This window comes from Meriones unguiculatus, chromosome 3 (assembly GCF_030254825.1).
Source record: "Meriones unguiculatus strain TT.TT164.6M chromosome 3, Bangor_MerUng_6.1, whole genome shotgun sequence".
Lineage (NCBI taxonomy): Eukaryota > Metazoa > Chordata > Mammalia > Rodentia > Muridae > Meriones > Meriones unguiculatus.
This window is the reverse complement of record NC_083351.1, coordinates 185,860,756-185,867,702: the sequence shown is the minus strand read 5'-3', so window position 1 is coordinate 185,867,702 and position 6,947 is coordinate 185,860,756. Positions and strand designations below refer to the sequence as shown.

Here is a 6,947-nt window from a genome sequence, read left to right as displayed (position 1 = left end):
TCTTGCTTCCGTGTATGTGGACCTATCTGCATTGCCCACGTGGCACGCTGGGGTTGGCTGGGGTTATTTTTCACTGTATAAAGGATCTTTTTTTCCAAAAATTCTTATTTAAAACACAAAAGTAAAAATTATATTTTCATTAGTTGTGTATTTCATACAAATAATTTTTATATTTACCCTTTATTTCTCACCTTCACTCCATCCAAATCCACTTTACGTTCTTGTCCCTTTCCACATCACTAGCCCATCAGGACCACTTTGTATTGTGTGTGTACTCCTGGATGTGGGGTCACAATGGAGCGTGTCCACCCTACCAGGATCCACACTCTGGGAATCTACCTGTCCTGGGAACCACCAACTGGGCAAAGTTTCTTGGTTATGGTCAGCATACCAAGACCTCCTCCCCTCTTCATGCTAGAGAACTGATTGGCTTGATCGTTCGTAGGTCTCATGCAGTCAACCACAACTGCTGTGAGGTCATGAGTGCAAAACTCTTATCATGTCCAGAAGCGAATGCTTTGCTCCAGATGTTCTCAGCTTCCCTCTGCGTGTGGGGAGGATCTGACGTGGATGTCTGCACACTCACAAAACTCTCACACTTCCCATCTGTACATTGAGGAGTGGTGAGGTTTTGGTTCACCACTGTGTACTGCACAAAGGAGACTCTCTGGGGAAGCCTGAAGCCACACATATATAAACCTCTATTCGTAAGGTACTTCCTATTCTAAACATTTCAGATTTCCAGGTCTTACGTTCAGATCTTTGTTCTCCTTGCACTCATGGTGAGATGAGAGTGAAAGGTCAAATTTCATTTTTCTGCATCCAGATTCCAGTTTCCCCAACATCATTTATTAAAAAATTGACTTTTTTGCAATGGTTATTTTTTGTATTTTTGTCAAAAATCAGGTGGCTAAAGGTCATTGTACTTACATCTGGATTCTTGAGTATTAATGTAAACATATAAAATTTTTTGAAGTAGAAATTGATATTTACTGATGCAGGGTAAAGTGTTGGGTCTCAAGATTCTGAGATACTGTATATCATTGAGTATATTATGCGTCAGAGAGTGGACCGTCAGTAAATTATTATCATGGGAACTTACTAACAGAATACACTAATCAAGTTACATAACATTATTTTGTTAAGGTGTCTTCATTCATTAAACTTACAGAATTTATGGGAAGATCATGTAGGTTAATATCCCTCAAATGATCCTGACACAGTGAACATTTAATGAGTTATAGTACATTCTAATTAAAAATAAGCAAGCACACATTTATAAAGCACCATTAATGTTTTAAAATATAGAATACTTTAAGGAGGATGAAGTAAGTTAAGAAAAAGATCTTGAAAGAAATTTGAACTTAGTTGTCGGGAAACTTGGAAGGGGTGAGTTTTTATTTAACATGTGAATAGTAAAAGAGCTAGAAAACCTGCATGAACATAGACGGGAACAATCTACACTGTGATAGAGTCAGCCACAATTCAAGGACAATTTTTCCTGGGCTGGTACAATTTATATCCCTTCTCTGCGGCTGTCCCATCATGGGGCCTAGCAGAACTCAATCCTTCATGGAAGCCCAGTCAGCTGTCAATGCTGACATATGAGTTTTCCATTTCAGTTTTCAGTTATTGATGGACAAAAAAAACTTTCCTCATTTTTTTTTCAGGTTGGAAATGGACTCTTTATTCCTCTCATGATTCAAAAATCATCTTGTATAAATGTGTGTATGTCTTCGTGTATGTATTAATATATCATGTTTCTGTACATTTTTTGGGGGTTAGGTTTTTTCAAATTTTTCACAAAAAATACACTGATTTGAGTTTTTATTACTGTCTGAAAATAAGGTAATACTGGATTTGTACGTTCATATTTTCCTTTTAAAATGTTTGTGTTTAATGATTTTAAGTGGTGTGTGTGTTTGTGTGTGTGTGTGTGTGTGTGTGTGTGTGTATCCATGAGTGAGCCTGAGGAGTGTCTGAGTGAGGATGCTGTTATGTGAGTGATGATGGTGTGGAGGACAAAGATGCCCTACAGCTAGAGTTAAAGGCAGTTTTCTGCACCTGAAATTGCAGCAGGAAACTGAACTCTTTTTTCCCTCTTATGGAAATAGATTCTTTTCTCATAAAATATATTCTGATTCTTCTCCTTCTACTCTGGGTTCCCAGTGTCTTCCCACCTTCTCTTTCATCTGGATCTACTCCCTTTCTAGTTCTCATTAGAAAATATCAGGGTTTCTTTCTGCACTGCCGCTGAACCAGCTAGCAGGCGTGGCCCGACAGGCAGAACAACGCCAGTGAGTTCCTGGACCTGTATGTGCAGCGGAAATGCTCCGCGAGCACATCATTGGTGCCCAGGACCACGCGTTCATCCAGTTGAACATGGCCGAGGCTGACAAAGTCACAGGCCGGCTTAACGGCCAGTATAAAACCTACGCTATCTGCCGGGCCATTCGCAGGGTGGGCGAGTCAGATGATTCTAAAGCTAGTGGAATTGTCTCAAAGAACTTTTGATCAGAAGAGGTCGGGAATATTTGTCATAAATAAAAGTGAGAAAAAAAAGAAAATATCAGGCTTCTACAAGATAAAAACAAAATGTAAAATGTAAAGGAAAGATAAAAAAATAATAACAATAACATCGAAGTTGGAAAAAGCAAACCAACAGAAAGAAAAAGATCCAAGAAAAGACACAAGAATCAGAGACTCATCCATTCACACAGCCAGGAGTCATATAAAAAACTAAACTTAGAGTCACACTACACACACAGAGGACCTGTGCAGCCCACACAGGCCATGGGCTTGCTGCCTCAGTCTCTGCGAGTCCATATGAGTTTTGCCCAGTTGACTTCGTAGATATTGTTCTCCTGGTGTCTTTATCCCTTTTAGCCTTTACAATCCTTCTGTCTCCTTTCAAACAATGTTTCCTGGGCATTGAAAAAAGAAAACAGGTGGAAATATCTCATATAGAGCTGTGTTCCAAGGGGTCTCTGTCTGTCTCCAAATCTCTCTCTGTCTCTGTCTCTCAGCCTCTCTCTCCCTCTCTTGCTCTCCCTCCCTCTGTCTCTCTCTTTCTATCTCCATTTCCCTTCCCCTCTCCCTCTCTTTATTTTCCATGGTGTTTGGCTGTAGGTCTCTATATTATGGGAACTGAACTCTTTTTCTTCTTCTTCTTCTTATTATTATTATTTACAATTTATTTGCTTTGTAGCTCAGTTGTAGTCCCCTCCCTCATCTCTTCCCAGTTTAACCCTACCTCTCTCTTCCTCCCCATCCCTCTTCCCTAGTTCACTGATACGAGATGTTCTCCTCCACTCATGTCTGAAGCTTGTCTATCAAGTCCTGTCAGGTCTGCCTGGATCCTCTTCCTCTGTAGGCTATCTTGGTTTCCCTACCAGGAGAAGTGATCAAGGATCAGGCAACCAAGTTCATGTCAGAGAATGTCTCTTCTCCTCTTACTAGAGTGCCCACATGGAGACTGGGCTATATCTATGGGCTACATCTGAGCAGGTCTAGGTCCTCTCTATGTATGGTCTTTGATAGATACATTAGTCTCTGAAGTATCGCCTGGGCCCTGCTTTCCTTCTGTGGCTCCTATCCCCATCCTTCTGGGTCCTTCTATTCTTTCCCCCAGTTTTCATAAAACTCCCCACAGTCTGTTCAAAGTTTGGCTGTGAGTTGCTTCAATTTCCTGCTGTGAGGAGTCTTAGAAGACATCTGTTGTAAGCTCCCATCCTGTTCCCTCTCTTTTACTGCTTCCACTGTCTCTCCTGTTTTCTCCTCTGAATGAGAATTAAGCATCTTCCCTAGGATCCTCCTTATTGTTTAGCTTCTTTATTGCTACCTTAATACCCAGCTATACCACTCCTATGAACATATCTGAAAGATGCTCAACCATACAATAAGGACATTTGCTCAACTATGTTCATAGCAGCTTTAGTGGTAATAGCCAGAATCTGGAAAAAGCTTAGATATTCCTCAAATGGTAGAATGGATGCAAAAATTATGGTATATTTACACAATTGAATACTACTCAGATATTAAAAACAAGGAAATCATGAAATGGATAGAACTAAAAAAGATCATCCTGAGTGTAGTATTCCAGAATCAGAAAGACTCCTATGATATATACTCATTTATAAGTGATGTTATCCAAACAATATATGATAAACATACTAAAATCTATCAACTTAAAGGAAACAACTATTTTTAATTAAATTTTTATTTCTTTACATTAATTACATTTTATTAGCTTTGTATCCCAGCTATAGCCTCCTTCCTCATTCCCTCCCAACACCACCCTCCCTCCCTCATCTCCTCCTTGCCCCTCTTCAAGTCCACTGATAGGGGAGGTACGTCTCCCCTTCCATCTGACCCTAGCTTATCAGGTATCATTAGGACTGGATGCATTGTCCTCCTCGATGGCCTGGCAAGGCTGCTCCTCCCTCAAGGGGGGTGGTCAAAGAGTCAGCCACTGAGTTTATGTCAAAGACAGTCCCTGTTCCCATTACTAAGGGACCCAATTGGATTCTGAACTGCCATGGGCTACATCTGAGCAGGCATTCTAGGTTATAACCATGAATGGACCTTGGTTGGAGTATCGCTCTTAACTTGAATCCTCTTTCAGAACAGCACATGACAAGCCCTTTATCCAGAACCACACAGCTTTTCTTTAGTTGTGTAACTGTAAATGATTTTCAATATAACTACACATGGAACAAATTTAATGAGATACATGCTAGACACCTAATGATGAATGAATCTACCAAGTCACATGTTGCTTGGGGTACTGATGACAGAATAATTTATGATGAAATCTTCTTGAGTGATATGCTTACTCAGAATGTGTCTAACAGCACATTAAATGCTACAGGCAGAAATGATGAATACATGTTTGAATCCTAACACTGTTTATATGCTTGGGCAAGCTTGTAAGACAAGCTCAAAGCAGAAGAGATGAAACAATATAAAATTTACTAAAATAATGCAGAAATTGCAATAAGGAGATTGAAGTAGAAGTAGTCAAAGGATTCAGATGAAGAGGAATACATACTACACTGGGTTTGTAAACTATAGGTCCCGTTTACTTCGATGGATAATCTTAGCTGACAAATTGATTGTATCAAAAATCAATTAAAAGACACAGTTGTGTATGTGTGTGTTCATGTGAGTATTTCCTAGAAGGAATAACAGGGAAGAACTCCATTCCCAAAAATGAGCGGAACCTTTCAATGTCATCCCAGTATAAGGCGATACGAGAGAAAGACATTGTTTCTTTGTAGGCTTGTCTTTACCCAAGGCTGGGGAGCATATCTCCTCGCTGCTGCTACCATCTTCTGCTGATAACAAAAACCTGGCTTCTTTATCCTTCCCATGTGGACTGTTAGCCCTGTGTTGTGGCTCTGTAGGATTCCTTCAAACCTTATTACCAGATTGGGGCTGTGAAAGAATTCATCATCGTGCTGAGGAAACACTTGATTCTCAGACTTTTCAGTGTACAGATACTCATTGTTGTCTGCCAAGTGAGTATCGTATAAGTCAGTCCAATAACTTGTTGCCAATATACGTTCATTCTTTAGGTTCCGTTTTTCTAGAGAACCCTGACTAACAAATTAATGTTATTTGTATTCTTACACAGCATGCTTAACACCAATTAAGATATCCATGTCTTTATGTGTAAAACTAAGTTATTAAACTAGATTAAGTTTTCCTGCCATCCTTCTCAACACCACGACTTGGAATGGGACAATGCTTAGCTGTTTTCACAGGAACAATCTCAGAGGTTTATCCATAAAAATAAGCACCAACTGAATTTCTTTGATAACTCTGCAGGAATACTGGGCTCAAAGTGGAACTGCTTCTGCTTCAGCTAACTTGGCTTGTTCTGAAGTCATCTGTGAGCTTTAGAGGGCTAAAACTCTGTGATGTTCTACCCAAGGCTGGGCACCAGTATTGGCTTTTGTCCAGAAGCTCAGCAGAGTCTGCAAAGAGAACACACCTCAAAGCTTCCTGTATGTCTTGGATTCTCAGAGGATTACAGCTAGATACTACCAGGAAGTATTACAAATGTGATTGCTCAATCAGGAGAAAATTATTAATAGTCTTAATGAAGACAGCTCTGTTACTAATATTATGTCACTTTGGTCAGCCAGGCCCAAGGAGATGAACAAAAAAGATTTCACCTCTCACTAGAGAAAATGACAAAGGCATCTGTATTTAGGTATCATTTAGCTAATACACACACACACACACACACACACACACACACACAAGAATACAGTTTTCCATCAAAATACACTCTTCGTTTTAAAAATAATTACACTATTTGTTTTTATTGGAAATACTTTTTTCATAGACTATATTCTAATTATGGTTCTCCCACTCCAAACTTTTCCAAGACCCTTCCCAGCTCTCCACCTACCCAAATCCACACCCTTTCTTGCTCTCTCTAGAAAACAAATAGGCATCTAAGAATAACAAAATGAAATAAAAATAAGCCTGAAAAGAGTGAAAAAACAAAAAGTAAAAACCAAAATAAATGAAAGATATAAGCAAAAACAAAATGAAAGAAAAAGTACAAAAAATATATAGCCTCAAACACACATACACACAAACATTGGCAAGCACAGAAATTCCATACAAACATAAAATTGGAAACCATAAAATATAAGCAAAAGACTTATATGGGAAGAAAAAAAATGCCTGGACAAGGCATGATGAGACAAAAGAAACCTCTAAAAATACAACTGATTTTGTTTTGTGTTGGCAATTTACTGGTGGATTTGGAGCCTGGACTTGCATACTCAGTGATACTCTATTGGAAAAAACTAACTCCTTATTTGTAAGCGGTTATCAGCTGCAAATAGCTCCTGTGTTAGGACTGGAGCCTTTGTGCTCTTTATCTCTCAGCACTGTGATTTCAATAGGCTCAGCCTGTACAGGCACTACGC

General features: G+C 39.3%; 1 pseudogene; it reads left to right on the top strand.

Annotated features, from left to right (window-relative positions):
* The first annotated feature begins 1,323 nt into the window (after nt 1–1,323).
* On the top strand, nt 1,324–2,514 carry LOC110566888 (small ribosomal subunit protein eS21-like; annotated as a pseudogene).
* Nucleotides 2,515–6,947: the final 4,433 nt, after the last annotated feature.